The sequence below is a fragment of the Suncus etruscus genome, chromosome 17 (assembly GCF_024139225.1).
Source record: "Suncus etruscus isolate mSunEtr1 chromosome 17, mSunEtr1.pri.cur, whole genome shotgun sequence".
Classification (NCBI taxonomy): domain Eukaryota; kingdom Metazoa; phylum Chordata; class Mammalia; order Eulipotyphla; family Soricidae; genus Suncus; species Suncus etruscus.
Window position 1 is genome coordinate 22,575,596 of NC_064864.1, and position 15,349 is coordinate 22,590,944.

The following is a 15,349-nucleotide window of genomic DNA, read 5'->3' on the forward strand; positions in this document are numbered from 1 at the left end:
ACTCCCTACTCCATGCCATCTCTCCGGCCCCTGGCCCCAAGATTTTTGGGGAAGAGGCTGGCTGCTGGGGATTAAACCTGCAAATGGGACAGCCACTTGCAAGGCCAGCACCCTAACTGCTGTATATTTCTCATTTTTTTTTTTTTTTTTTTTGGTTTTTGGGCCACACCCAGCGGTGCTCAGGGGTTACTCCTGGCTGTCTGCTCAGAAATAGCTCCTGGCAGGCACAGGGACCATTTGGGACACCAGGATTCAAACCAACCACCTTTGGTCCTGGATCGGCTGCTTGCAAGGCAAACGCCGCTGTGCTATCTCTCCGGGCCCTATTACTCATTTTTTAAAATTATTTTTCTTTTTTTCTTTTTCTTTATTTTATTTGGGGGGGGTTTGGGTCATACCTGGCAGTGCTCAGGGGTTACTCCTGGCTCTAGGCTCAGAAATTGTCCCTGGCAGGCACAGGGGACCATATGGGATGCCAGGATTCGAATCACCGTCCTTCTGCGTGAAAGGGCAAATGCCTTACCTCCATGCTATCTCTCCGGCCTCCTATTTATTTATTTGTTTGTTTGTTTTAACTGAAACCCAACTACAAACATGTTTATAATCACAGCGTTTAAACAAAGACACTATTATAAGAAATTAAAAAATATTCAGTCCATTTTTTTCTTCTTCCTTTCTCTTCTTTTATTCCTCCTCCTCTTCTACTTTTTCCTCTTCTTTTTCTCCTCTTCATTTTCTACCTCTTCTTCCCCTTTTCTTGTCTTTTTTTTGGGGGCCACACCCATTTGATTCTCAGGGGTTACTCCTGGCTAAGCGCTCAAAAATTGCCTCTGGCTTGGGGGGACAATATAGGATTCTGGGGGATTGAACCGACGTCCTATCTTGGCTAGCGCTTGCAAGGCAGACACCTTACCTCTAGCGCCACCTCACTGGCCCCCCCTTTTCTTGTCTTTTTCTTCTTTTGCTTCTTTTCTTTTGCCTCTTCTTTTTCTTCTTCCTCCTCTTCCTTTTTTCATTTTATTCTTCTTCCCCTTCTTTCTCTTCCTCCTTTTCCTCTTCTTACTCTTCCTCCAACACCACTTCTTACTAATCTCTTCTTGGATCTCTGAGATTCCAATGCTTCCGATGTTGTTTCTTGTGAGTTTCTCAAAGATTTCTATTTTCTTTTTTCTTTTTTTTTTTTTTTTGGTTTTTGGGTCACACCCGGCAGTGCTCAGGGGTTATTCCTGGCTCCAGGCTCAGAAATTGCTCCTGGCAGGCACGGGGGACCATATGGGACGCCGGGATTCGAACCGATGACCTCCTGCATGAAAGGCAAACGCTTTACCTCCATGCTATCTCTCCGGCCCCAAAGATTTCTATTTTCATCTGTTCAGATATTTTGAGTAGTTTACTCATTGTCTTATCATTTGCTTTAAGGTTCTTTTCCAATCTCTTCTGCTATATGAAGTTGTTCTGCATCTCATCATCTGGCTCACTGACCCCATCTCAGCTGCTGTTACTCCTTTGAAGAGGCTTTTCATTGAGGTGTTCATTTTATCTAATGAGTTTTTCAGACCTATTTCAGTTGTAAGTTCTGTCGTTATGGGCTGTTCAGATCGATCTTTTTGCCTTCACCCTATCAGGGGTGTTTTGTTATGGTAACTGGAGAAAACTATTACACAGGCCTTTAACACTAGAAAGTAATTTTAGGAAGGGCCTATCAGCTTATCATCCACCATCCATCCTGAAATTCTGCTGAAGACCCTTGCAGAGTAGGCCAGAGCAGGCAGCCTGCGTAGGGGTGACTGTGGCAGTCTCCATTTCTGGCCAAGTGAGGGTTGGGGGAAGGTGATTGCGCACACAAGCCCACCAGGGTCAAAGTCCTGTGAGTTTCTCATTCCCTTGATGCAATTCAGGCGAATCAGGAAGTATGCCACTCTGTCGCCATAGCAACCACAAGTCATCTTCTATTCTTTCCCAATTAAAAATGTCCTGGCTTTGCGACCAAGGAGAGAAGGCTGTAAATGCAGAGATGAAATGAAGCTCCTGACGGAAGCGGTTGCCATAGCAGTGTGGTGTCCTTGGCGTGTGCCAGCTGCCACTGATTCCTCTGTGCCTGGTGCCAGTGAAGGAATTGGGAGAAAAGAAAGGCCAGCCTCTCACAGAGGAGAGGAAAGACAAAGTCTGGCTTTATTAGAAATAGGAACTTATAATGGAAATTTCTATTTTTGAGGAATTATACATGCAACCTGTAGCGCTCTCAAGATTTCAATGAGTCACCTGGGATCTTGTTAAAACTCAGGCACAAAGTATAATATGTGTAAATCAAGGCTTGGGGGGGGTGTGGAGCTTCCCAAGCTCAGGTACCACTCCCAGGAATACTCTGCCTAAGCGGTCAGGTCTAAGTCTAGGGCTCAAAGATAAGGCTCATTTTAGGAGCCCTGGTCTGGGAACCTTGGTGGTGTTTAAGGGTCATTCCTGGCAGTGTTGGGAAGATCCTGTAGTACTGGGGATCTCACCTAGGTCTCTGATGTGCAAAGTATACACTATAGCCCTTTGAATCATCTCCTTGACCTTAAACTTTAAAAAATAAATAGTTTTTTAGATTTTGTACCACTCCTGGCTGACTCCTGGCTCTGTACTCAGTGATGACTCCTGGTGGGTTTGGGGGACCATGTAGGATGCTTGGGATTGACCCATGTGGGTCATGTGCAGGCAAGCTCCCTAGACTTTTTTGGGGGGTTACTCCAGGCTCTATGCTTAGAAATCACTCATGACTGGCTTGAGGGACCACACGAGATGCTGGGATTTGAACCACTCTCTGCCCTGGGTCGGCTGTTGTGCGAGGCAAATGCCCTACCGCTGTGCTATCTCTCCAGCCCCAAGACTTTCTAAAATTTTTTTTGGAATAATTCAGTGCTGGAGATCAAACCCAGATCTCAGCAAAGTATATATTACAGTCTTTTGAGCCATCTCCTTGGCCCTAGGTTTTCTTAAAAAAAATTTGGGGGGGGGGGCTTGTTTTGGGCCACATTTGTGTTCAGGACTTACTTCTGCCTGTGCTCAGGGATCACTCATGGTGGTGCTTGGGACCCAAATGCAGTGCCAGGGATTGAACCCAGGTCAGGTGCTCACAAGATTAAGTACTTTATTTGTACTATCTCTCTGGTTTCTAGATTTTCTGTGCTTATTGCCCCAGCAACAGGGGACCCTTGTACAATTGAGAGTAGGCCTGCCCCAAAGAGCAAACTTCACAGAAATAACCCAGGAACTTTTTGGCAAGGGTGAAAGAGAAGAAACAGCACAACCTCTGAGAAATCAACAGAAAACTCACAAGTGTGGCTGGGACCTAGGGGTAGAGGGAGGCTCAGAATAAAGGAGCAGAAACCTAAGAACACCTCATGTTCTCTGGCTGTCATCTGGACTTGTTAATTTTGGGTGTGGACTCTACTTACCTTTTTATTTTTGCAATTACAAATAATGCTGGAACATACATCTTTGTACATAGGGCTGTTCTTGCTTGAATCACTATCTAGGGAAATAAATTCCAGTAATGGAATTGCTGACTCAAAACACATCTGATTGGTTCCTTCAACATTTGCCAGATTTCAGTCCTTATTTATAGCATTATACGCAGTGCCAAAGGGGACATATTTCCTTACATCACCACATTTGGCTTTTATCACTTTTATTTAAAAAAATACAAAGTAGGGCCCGGAGAGATAGCACAGGCGTTTGCCTTGCAAGCAGCCGATCCAGGACCAAAGGTGGTTGGTTCGAATCCCGGTGTCCCATATGGTCCCCCGTGCCTGCCAGGAGCTATTTCTGAGCAAACAGCCAGGAGTAACCCCTGAGCACTGCCGGGTGTGACCCAAAAACAAACAAACAAACAAAAAAATACAAAGTAGGGTATACACTAAATGGTATTTGACGAATTTTGAATTTTTGGTGTCATACCCAGCTGTGCTCAGGGAGGTGCTTTGGTGATCATTTGTGAGGCTGGGAATTGAACTAGAGATGGTCACATGAAAAGTGCTTTAGTGATTTAACCTTGGCACTCTCTCCAGCCTAATATTTATCATCTGTCTAGGGGCCATGACTGGAGATGCTCGGGGTTACCAGGGCTACAGTCACTGGTGCTCAATGGGAAGGGCACGTGAAGGAACAATGGAACTCAGGGGTTTTGAACGTCAGGCTAGTGGTCTACTCTTGAGATATTGCCTAAGTCCCCTCCAACCCTCCCTCTTCTTTTTCATTTTTGGGTTATAACCACACTACTCAGGGCTTAATCCTGGCTGTGCTCAGAGATCACTCCTGGCAGGCTTGGGGGGATCATATGGTTGGCAAGGATCGAACCTGGATTGACCACATACATTTATAAGGCAAATCACTACCTTTAGCTTTTCATCATTTTAATTTGCATTTTCCTCAGTACTAACAACATTGAGTGCAGGTTATCAGGCAGACAATCTTTTTTTTTTTTTTTGGTTTTTGGGCCACACCCAGTAACGCTCAGGAGTTCCTCCTGGCTATGCGCTCAGAAGTTGCTCCTGGCTTGGGGGACCATATGGGACACCGGGGGATCGAACCGCAGTCCGTCCAAGGCTAGCGCAGGCAAGGCAGGCACCTTACCTTTAGCGCCACCGCCCGGCCCCAGGCAGACAATCTTTAACTGACTACTGTTGTGGTGATGCAAGGTGTTGGTATTTTTGTGGTTCTGAGTGTTTACGTATGTGTAAGATAAAATCAAGGTCTCATACCTCTAACACATGCACCTTACTAGTGGGTCACATCCCCTGTTCTGTAGAAGTTCCAGTTCTTCAGCTTGCCTCCAGTAAATAGTTTTCCTGACCACAACAGGCAAATGACCACACTGCTCCTTTAGAAGCTTGGAAATGTAAAGAAATAGTACAGTTGGTACAGTGCTTGCTTTGCACATGGCTGGCCCAGAATCAACCTCCAATACCCATATGGTTCCCCACCCAAATAATTCCTGAGTGCAGAGCCAGGAGTTACCCCTGAGCACCACTGCATGTGACCCCAAAGCCAAAGAGGCACTGGAGGAGCCGGAGTGATAGTGCAGCAGGTAGGGCACTTGCCTTGCACAGAGCTGACTTGGGTTCAATCCCCAGCACCTTATATGGTCTCTTGAGCACTGCCAGGAGGAGTGATTCTTGAGTGCAATGCAGGTATAACTCCTGATACTTTTTTGGTATGGCCCTAAAACAAGGCATAGGAAAACAGCAAAGATTTTCATATTTAGCTTCCATGAGAAGAGCTTGAAAGCTATTACTCTTGTCTTCACCAGAAAAATGCTGAGCTGAAAAATCAATCAGACTTCTCAGATCCACCAGAGCATTGAAGTCATGGGACAAAGCACCACTCTCAAACTGTTGACAGTTGAAAAGAGACAAACTGCAGCCTTCTAGCAGCCAATGGAGCTGGGGGAAGGGAGGAACATAAAAATTAACCTCCATGGGGCTGGAGTGATAGCACAGCAGTAGGGTGTTTGCTTTGCATACAGCCTACCTGGGGACAGACCCGGGTTCGATCCCCAGGTCCTCCATATAGTCCCCCGATTCTGCCAGGAGCAATCTGAGCGTGGAGCCAGGAGTTATCCCTGAGCATCACTGGGTGACCTCCCTCCCAAAAAAAATTAACCTCTTGTGTAATAGTGACAGATTCACTGGGAACAAGAGATGGAGGCAGACAAGCAGACACTAAGGGGGAGCGGACAAGTAACCACTCTACTTTTTTTTGTTGTTGTTGTTTTTTGGGTCATATCCAGCTGCGCTCAGGGGTTCCTCCTAGCTCTACGCTCAGAAATCGCTCCTGGCAGGCTCAGGGGACTATATGGGATGCCAGGGTTTGAACCACCATTCTTCTGGATGCCTTACATCCATGCTATCTCTCCAGCCCCACTACTCTACTTATTTTTTTTAACTTTGTGGCCATGCTCAGTGGTGCTCAGGCTTAATCTTGGCTCTGTATTCAGGGGTGACTCCTGGCAGGGTTAGGAGGATATGTGGTGCTTAAAATTGAACCTGGGTCAGCTGCATGCAGGGCAAGTGCCTTACCCACTGCACCCTATCTGGGCCTAAGATATCACTCTGAAGTAGACCTGGCATATTCTCCACAATATGAAGTTCAGTCAGTCAGCCAGCAAGAGACCTTCCTTTCTCCAATGTGGATGCAGGGATAGATTTAACTCAGCTTCCCTATCACACATACCATCAGTGTCTGCTTTTTTCCACCATTATCCCAAGACCTCTCCCTCAACTCTTCTCTAAAGGCTAGAAAGGTGCTTACCTTGTGTGCAGTCCTCTGGGTTCAATGACCAGCAGCACATGTGATTCCTCACTTGCTGCCAGGAGTGACCCGAGTGGAAGGACAGGAATAAGCCCTGAGCATCACTGGGTGTGGACACAACCAAAGGAAAGGAAGTTGAGAATGTTCTCCAGTATTCCTAGTATGTTAGGATTTGTGAACATGTGATATGGGATTGGGGTATGTGCGTCAAACCTAGGGCCTCCTACATGAGAGGCACATGATTTAATCATATCACAAACCTGTTTAACTGGGTTATTTTAGATTTCTTGTTTTTGGTTTTTGGTCACACCTGGCATCGTTCAGGGATTACTCCTGGCTCTGTGCTCAGAAATTGCCTCTGCCATGCTCAGGGATCACATGGAATACCGGGAATTGATGAGGTCCCTCCAGTGTTGGCCATGTGCAAGGCAAACACCCTACTGCTGTGCTATCACTCTGGCCATTTTTTAGTTTTTAAAATCGTGCCCCCCTACAGTGTTCTGAGGAGGACTGTTAGTGATGCTTGACTTGGAGGTATGACCAGAAGCTCTGCTGCTCAAAGATGTGGTGGAGAGTGGGGCAGCTACTAGTGCTATACCTGGTGGTGCCAGAGATTTAATCCGGGGCCTTGGACATGCTCCACCACACTTTGAGCTATCTTTCGGGTCTTTATTGGGTTTTATTTTTGTTTTTGGGTCATACACAGCAGTGCTGAGGAGTTACTCCTGGCTCTGTGCTCAGAAATTGTTCCTGGGAGGCATGGGAGACCATATGGGATGCCAGGATTCGAATCACCATTCTTATCTGCTGCGTGTAAGGCAAACTACCAACTGCTGTGCAATCTCTCCGGCTCCTTTTGGTAATTTTCATGATGAATGCCATTTCTGCCACTGTTGGTATGAACATGCTCTTCAATTCACTGATGTACCAGGCAGGCGTCACATTACTTGATTGTTGAACATGAGTGTAGAGCTAGGAGTAGCCCCTAAGCGCTGCCAGGTGTGAACCAAAAACCAAAAAAAAAAAAGGTACTTGGGTTAAGGGTCAAGGACTGAGAGACTGCACAGTGGTAGGGTGTTTGTCTTGCAAGTGGCTGACCCAGGACTGACGTTGGTTCGAATTCTGGTATCCCATATGGTCCCCCCACTGCCTGTCAGGATCAATTTCTGAGCACAGAGCCAAAGTGCCACCAGGTGTGGCCCAATCCCCCTCCCCCCCAAAAGTATTTGGGTTAAGTATGACAACAATAGTTGGAAATGATCACTCGGAACAAGAAATAGGTGCTGGTAGGAGGTAAAGTGATGTGCATGATACCCTTTCAGGAACAGTATTGCAAACCACAGTACTTAGAAGGAAAAGAGGGGAAAGAGAGAAGGAAAGTGTTTACCATAGTGGAAGGCTGGGTGGGAGGGGTGAGGGAAACTGGGATACTGGTGGCGGAGCGAGCATTGATGAAGGGATGGGTGTTGAACACTGTATAATCGAAACTCAACTATCACAACTTTGTACCTGCACATCTTACGGTGATTTAATTAAACACGTTTTTTGGTTAGTAGCTTTCTTGTGCTGTTTCACTATTATTATTATTATTATTGTTTGTTTTTTTGGCCACACCTAATGATGCTCGGGGTTACTCCTGGCTATGCACTCAGAAATCGCTCCTGGCATGGGGGACCATATGGGACACTGGGGGATCGAACCGTGGTCTGTCCTAGGCTAGCGCTGCCAAGGCATATGCCTTACCGCTCCATGCCACCTCTCTGGCCCCCTTTTGTGATTTTTTTGGTATTTTTTTTTTTTTTTGGGTCACACCTGGCAGCGCTCAGGAGTTACTCCTGGCTCTACACTCAGAAATCGCTCCTGACAGGCTCGGGGGACCATATGGGACGCCGGGATTCAAACCACTGTCCTTCTGTGTCTAAGGCAAACGCTCTACCGCTGTGCTATCTCTCCGGCCCCTCCTGTGATGTTTTTATATCTAGTTTTGACATTATCTACCTGTCTATAGAGAGTACGGTAGATGTTTTCCATCTGCCTTTTTCTGGGAGTTATGTTGGAGAATTTATAGAATTTCCTTTTTATACATCTGGGCCGGAGCAAGAGTACATACAGCAGGTAGGGCACTTGTCTTACATGTGGCCAATCCAGGTTTGATCCCCAGAATCTCATATGGTTCCCTGAGAACCATCAGAAGTGCAGAGCCAAAAGTAACCCAAATGTATTGCCAGGTGTGGCCCCAAAACCAACCCCCCTCAAACAAAATAAAAAATACTCCTGAAAACTAACAGCTATGCTCCTGAATGAACTGGTTACATCTATGTAATAATTTAGGCATGAATATTTATAGTAGCTTCACTAATCATTTCTCAACATTATGGTTTGTTGAGTAGATCTGAAAAGGTTTCTTTTAACTAAACATAAAAAATGACTAAGTGAGGTGACGTGATGGATGCGTTCATTAATCTGACTGCGATAATTGTTTAAAGGACATCTACAGACACATTCATTGCCTACTTAAATATGTAAAATTGTCTCAGCAAGATGGAATGAACTCTGAAGTTATGAAAGAATGTTGTAGTACTTAGAGGCACAATGCTATGTGCAGAAAACCAAACTGAAAACTGCATTGTTTCCATCCAAATGTCATTCTGGAAAAGGCAAAACTATTGGTATGGTCAAAAGTGGTATTGTCAGAAGTGAGTGGGAAAAACAGACGCTGAGGGGAGAAAGGCAGGTGCTTAAAGCTCCGTGTTCTTTCCACCCAATGATTCTGTGAATCTAAAACTGTACCCGATATAGTGAAGGTGAAAAATCAGGACTGCTGGTCAGAGCTGGTGGTAAGCAGGGGTCAGAGGAATTAAGGGGGGACTTGAGGGCCACCCCAAAGAAACAGGCTCATTATGGGCCAAGAGCAACACAAGGAAGGAATGTTACCTGCTCTCTGGACTAAAGCATAGCTAAGGGCCAGAAGGAGCAGATCAGTTGCAAATGTGGTTCAGGTTTGCAGAATAAAAGAGAGTGTGAATGGGAATAGGTCAAATAAGAGATTCATATACATAGAATCCTGTCCTGGGCTTAGTTTTTGTTTTGGGGCCACACCTGATGCTCAGGGGTTTACTCCTGACTCTGTGCTCAGAAATTAATCCTGGCAGGCTGAGGATCGGATGCTTGGGATCAAACATGCAAGCAAGGCAAATATCCTACCCTCTGTGCTATCACTCCAGCCTCTGTTCTGGGTTTCTTGACCTGCAAAACAGCCTCCCACTTCCTAAAGACATGGGATATTCTATGCGATGTCTTGTTTTAATAATTCCCAAATAAAATAAAAAGCACTAAATCTTTAACATCCATTCCTGGTAATCACACTTTACGAAGTCCAAGAAATGTTGCAGGAATAGGGCTCAGGGAGGAAGAACTGAGTTCTAATTGGCCCAAACTGAGCAGGCTCCCTCCCACATTCTCACACTGAGATAGAAAACTGAGCAATTTCACTCTGGATTGTGTGTGGGACCCAGAAGAGAATAGCACTGTGGGTTGGTCCAGCCTTCAAGGACCTACAAGGGGTTTCATTTTTTTTGTTGTTGTTGTTGAGCCATACTTGGCAATGCTCAGTGATTACTTCTAGTGGGCTTGGGGACCATATGGAATGTGGGAAATCAAACCTAGGTGCAAGGAAAATGTTCTACCTGCTATACTATTGTGCTGGCCCAGAGTTTCAAACCGTGATCTCATTTCTAAGGCTTGAGGTTGCTGAGGGGCTGCCAAGATCCAGAGTGGAAGGGACTTCTAAAGAGGGACCAGACACAACTTTCAGAAACAGAAACGTACAACTGTACTTCTAAGGAAAAAGTAACCACCAAACCCAAACATCAAAACAAGACGAGAGGGGAGGACAGAGCACCATCGTGAAATTTCTGTTTCTATCAACTGCTGGGAATCCTTGGTAGGCAAGTGTTGTCAACCCAATGTCACCCATCAACTGCAAAGACAGTTTTGTTTGAAGGCTCTCAGCAACTCAGGGGCAGGGTCAAATCAGGACTGATTTGAGTCGACCTGACCTGGTTGTTCAGACCAGAACAATTTGCAGCCCTCTGTACAACATTTTGTGGTCCTGCCTTAGAGGAATCTTTTTTTGTTTTGTTTTGTTTCATTTGTTTGGGTCACACCCCCCAATGTTCAAGGCTTACTACTGACTTTGCACTCAAGGATCACCCCGACTTTGCCTCCTGTGGCCCCCAGGTAAATTGAGTTTGAGACCCCTGGATTAAATGAATTTCCAACAGTTGCACCCAAATGGAGTGTGGGCACCAGATATACTGAGTATTTTGTCTAAGCCCTGACAAGTCACTCAGGATAGCTGAGGGTGCATTTTTGGGTGTCTTCCTTCTGCAATTATTCTTCTTGTCCAGGGAAACCTGTGTTCTTTGATCTCAGAGGGTCTATACTGCCAAGCTCAAGTCAAGATGCAGGCTCACAGAAAAGTGCTAGCTGTGTCTGCCATTGGTCAGTGTGTAGTGGTCAGTGGGGAGTAAAAGGACTTCCTGCTTATTGTGCTCCAGGTCAGTCTCATGTCTCTCCAGGGAGCAAGCCTGTCACTCCATCCCACAGTATTCCTAATGTCTACTTGCAGGTCAGTCCAACTCATGGGATTTGGAAATGAGAAGGCATGCTGGTTTAACTTGCCCTCACACAATCCTCCGGGTGTCTATTTTAGGACCTCTTTTCTCTCAGAGAGAAAGCTGTGCAGAACAGAACAATGCTGGCTTCCCCCCTCTGCCTTGCATCTGGTCACTAATCCTGAGAGGAATCCCAGACTGAATGCACCTGCACAGGCTATTTGCTTACAGTTTCCAGTCTTTTTATTTCTGAGAGAAAGATGAGATGGGTGCTAAAGCATTCTGTTTTCTCTTGTCATGACATCATCTGCCTTTTCTTTTGTCCTTCTAATTTTCATGAAGTCATTCTTTGTCTTCTTGGTACACTGCACCAGCAGTTCTGAAAAGAGTCTATTTTTCTTAACAGCCCAACAACCTGTCACTGTCAGACTTTTTCAATACTTCTTCTGTGGCCTTAATTTTAATTCTGCATTTTAGAACCAGAATTACCTCACCTTGAGATGCCCTTGAGCTGTGACTGCCATGCCAGGGACACTCCCTGGCTGTAAACTGATCAGTAGTCTTACTCTTGTCTATTTACTCTGTGACATTTGCTCTTCTATTATTCCCACAATCTTTTTTCCTCTCTAGAGCAGAAATGTATTATTCTGTGGAAGGGAGAGAGGTATGGGTGTTAGGTGTCCACATTTGTTTATCAACTTTTTTTAGTTTTTTGGGCCACACCTAGCAGTGCACAAGGGACCATCTGGAGTGCTGGGAATTGAACTGGGCCAGTTGCATGTAAGCCAAGTACTCTACCTGCTGTATTATCTATTACTCGGGCCTAAAAGGGAATCAATAAAAATATGTGAGGGCTGGAGAGGTAGTACAAAAATTTTAAAATATTTTCCTTGTGCATAGCCTACCCAGGTTTGATTCCTGATCCCTGAGCATAAAAGCAGGTGTGAGGCCAAAGAGAGCATGAAGGTAAGGCATTTGCCTTGCATGCAGAAGAATGGTAGTTTGAATCCCATATGGTCCCCTGAACCTGCCAGGAGTAATTTCTGAGCATAGAGCCAGGAGAAACCCCTGAGTGGTTACTGAGCTGGGTGTGACCCAAAAACCAAAAACCAATACCAAAAACAAAAAATAACCCAAGTGCTCGATTCGGCAGCACATATACTAAAATTGGAACGATACAGAGAAGATTAGCATGGCCCCTGCGCAAGGATGACACGCAAATTCGTGAAGCGTTCCATATTTTTTTCTCAAAAAAAAAAAAAAAAACCCAAAAAACAAACCACCAGGTGTGGCTCAAATATAAAGAAATATAGCCAATCTTCAGTTTGTTGAATTGATTTGAGAGCAGATTCATAAACCAGTAGTCATATATCAGAATTGGTGTCTTCTATTGGGTGATGTGAAATGGACAAGGCTTTGTCTATGTGTGCTACTGTCATCACCCTCAAGTCATTTCAGTATCACCCACAGGTGTCAAGGCCTCAAGGCCTCACTGATCTCACAGCAGCCTTTTCCTGTTTATCTGAATCTCCCACTAAATCAACTTGGAACTTTTTTATATGTAAAGAAACAAAGCAAAGGAATGAACGCTGCCCCATGGTTCCCTTGGACTCTGAATGGTAGCGCAAGCAGTAAGGCGTTTGCCTTGCATGCGCTAACCTAGGATGAACCGTGGTTTGATTCCCCTGGTGTCCCACATGGTCCCTCAAGTCAGGAGCCATTTCTGAGAGTATAGCCAAGAGTAACCCATGAGTGTCACCAGGTGTAGCCCAAAGAACAAAAACAAAAACAAAAAAATAACATAGAAAATAGGGTTGAAGATTGGACTGACAGGATCTATCTAATATTATTACGGTAGAACAATAATGGAGCACTCTAGAGGTGGGCCTGGTATGGTCACATTGTATCAAAGCATGTAAACATTTAAGCCAATGTTATCAATAAGTTGTTTTGTCTTCAATTAAAAAAAGCATCTTTGGGTCAGAGAGATAGCATGGAGGTAGGACATTTATTTGCCTTGCATGCTGGATAGTGGTTTGAATCCTGGCATTCCATATGGTCCCCTGAGCCTGCCAGGGGCGATTTCTGAGCGTAAAGCCAGGAGTAACCCCTAAGTGCTGCTGGGTGTGACCCAAAAACCAAAACCAAAACAAAAAAAAAAAAAGGGCATTCTTGAAAGGTTGAGAGGAAGTACAGCAGCTGACCCCGTTAAGTCCCCAATACCCCATATATTGCCCTAAGTACTGCCAGGAGTGCAGGAGTGATTCCCAAGCAGACCCAGGAGGAAATCCTGAGCACTGCTGGATGTAGCCCAAATACAAAACTTAAGGGAGAAAAAACACATTCCGACAAATACATGTGGCAACACCCAATCCACTGAGGACCTAAACATCTATCGATCTGGGGCCAAAGTGAATATAGAGGGTAGGGCACTCCATGTAGCCAACAACCCCAGCATCCTGTATGGTACACTGAGCCTGCTAGAAGTGATTACTGAGTACAGAGCCAGAGTACTCCCTAAGCACTAAGTCCTGGGGCCCAGGAAGAACCTCATTTTCCTTTCATATCTTCCATATCCTCATGATTAACTTCACATCAATTTATCTGAAAGTCCTATTATGGGGCATGACCTCACCCCATTTCCTATCTGCCTAATAGATTACCACTGTCTTCAGCCACCCTTGGTGAGAGACTGAGAATAAGCCTCCACGTCCCATGGCCTGTGACAGACCCCTCATCTGATCCTCAGTTTAATAAGGTTCAGCTCCATTCCTCTTAAGAAATCTTCAGGGCCTGGAGAGATAGCACAGCGGTGTTTGCCTTGCAAGCAGCCGATCCAGGACCAAAGGTGGTTGGTTCGAATCCCGGTGTCCCATATGGTCTCCCGTGCCTGCCAGGAGTGATTTCTGAGCAGAGAGCCAGGGGTAACCCCTGAGCATTGCCGGGTGTGCCCCCCCCCCCAAAAAAAAAGAAATCTTCAAAGGAAAAAAACTCTTTCACCATTCCTCTGTACTCACACCTAATCCATCTTTGTCCCTCCACATTTGGGATCTCAAGGGTGGTCTGCATCTTGCTTCTCCTAGCTCTATAACATTCATCACTCGATTTGGTGTTGCTCCTCTAAAGAGGGAGCTCTATGATCATTGGTCAGTTTTGAATATACCAGTTCTTTGAAAATACAGCAAAACACACCTGTGAAAACTAGGTGAAGTCAACATCTTCCAATCAACTAGAGTGAACAAGAATGGCTATAATGCTATGAAGTCAAGGCATGCCTCACGATTACATACAGGAAAAAATTAGATCCTTTTAATTGCTTTCTATAGAATTTAGAAAACCAGCGAGTGCCAATTTCTTTTTTGGTTTTTGGGTCACACTCAGTGGTGCTCAGGGGTTACTCCTGGCTCTATGCACAAAAATTCCTGGCAGTGCTTGGGCGACCATATGGGATGTTGCGGATCAAATCTGGGTTGGCCATGTGCAAGACAAATAAACGCCCTACGCGCTATCACTCTGGCTTAATGTTGATTTCTTTTTTTTGGGGGGAGGGGTGGGAGGCACATCCAGGAACACTTAGGAGTTACTCCTGGCTCTGTAGTCAGAAGTTTCTCTTAGCAGGCCTGGAAGACCATATGGGATGTCAGTGATCAAACCTGTGGCCCCATAAGTGCTAATTTCTTTTTTCTTTTCTTTTCTTTTTTTTTTTGGTTTTTGGGTCACACCCAGCGGTGCTCAGGGGTTACTCCTGACTATCTGCTCAGAAATAGCTCCTGGCAGACACCGGGATTCGAACCAACCACCTTTGGTCCTGGATCGGCTGCTTGCAAGGCAAACGCCACTGTGCTATCTCTCCGGGCCCGAGTGCTAATTTCTTAAAGAAAAGCAAATTTATAACCACAAGTAGGGTAAATACAAACCAGAAACTAACATTTAGGCAAGTTCAAATAATTTCCCTGAAATAAGTTTCAAATCTTTTTATTTTTTAATTTGGGGATTGGGGAGTTTGGCACCACTCAGGGGTTACTTCTGGCTCTGTACTCAGAAATCACTCCTGGCAAGCATGGGGGACCATATGGGATGCCGGGATTCAAATTACTGTCGGATTGGCTGCGTGCAAGGCAACGCCCTACCTATACTATGTCTTCGCCCCTAAATCTTTGTTTAATAGAAAGCAGAAAATTTAGTATCACCTTCTAAAGAAGTTTAAATTAAAAAAAAGCATTAAGATTTGTTGTGTAGGGGCCAGCGTGGTGGCGCTAGAGGTAAGGTGTCTGCTTTGCCAGCGCTAGCCTAGGACGGACCACGGTTCGATCCCCTGGCGTCCCATCTGGTCCCCCAAGCCAGGAGCGACTTCTGAGTGCATAGACAGGAGTAACCCCTGAACATTATCGGGTGTGGCCCAAACCCCCCCCCCCAAAAAAAAAAAGATTTGTTGTGTAGGG

General features: G+C 45.4%; 1 non-coding gene across 1 annotated transcript; it reads left to right on the forward strand.

Moving 5' to 3' along the window:
* The first annotated feature begins 12,044 nt into the window (after nucleotides 1-12,044).
* LOC125995233 (U6 spliceosomal RNA) lies at nucleotides 12,045-12,151 on the forward strand. Its single transcript, XR_007490787.1, has one exon. It is a non-coding gene; the product is annotated as a U6 spliceosomal RNA (small nuclear RNA).
* The last annotated feature ends 3,198 nt before the right edge of the window (nucleotides 12,152-15,349 follow it).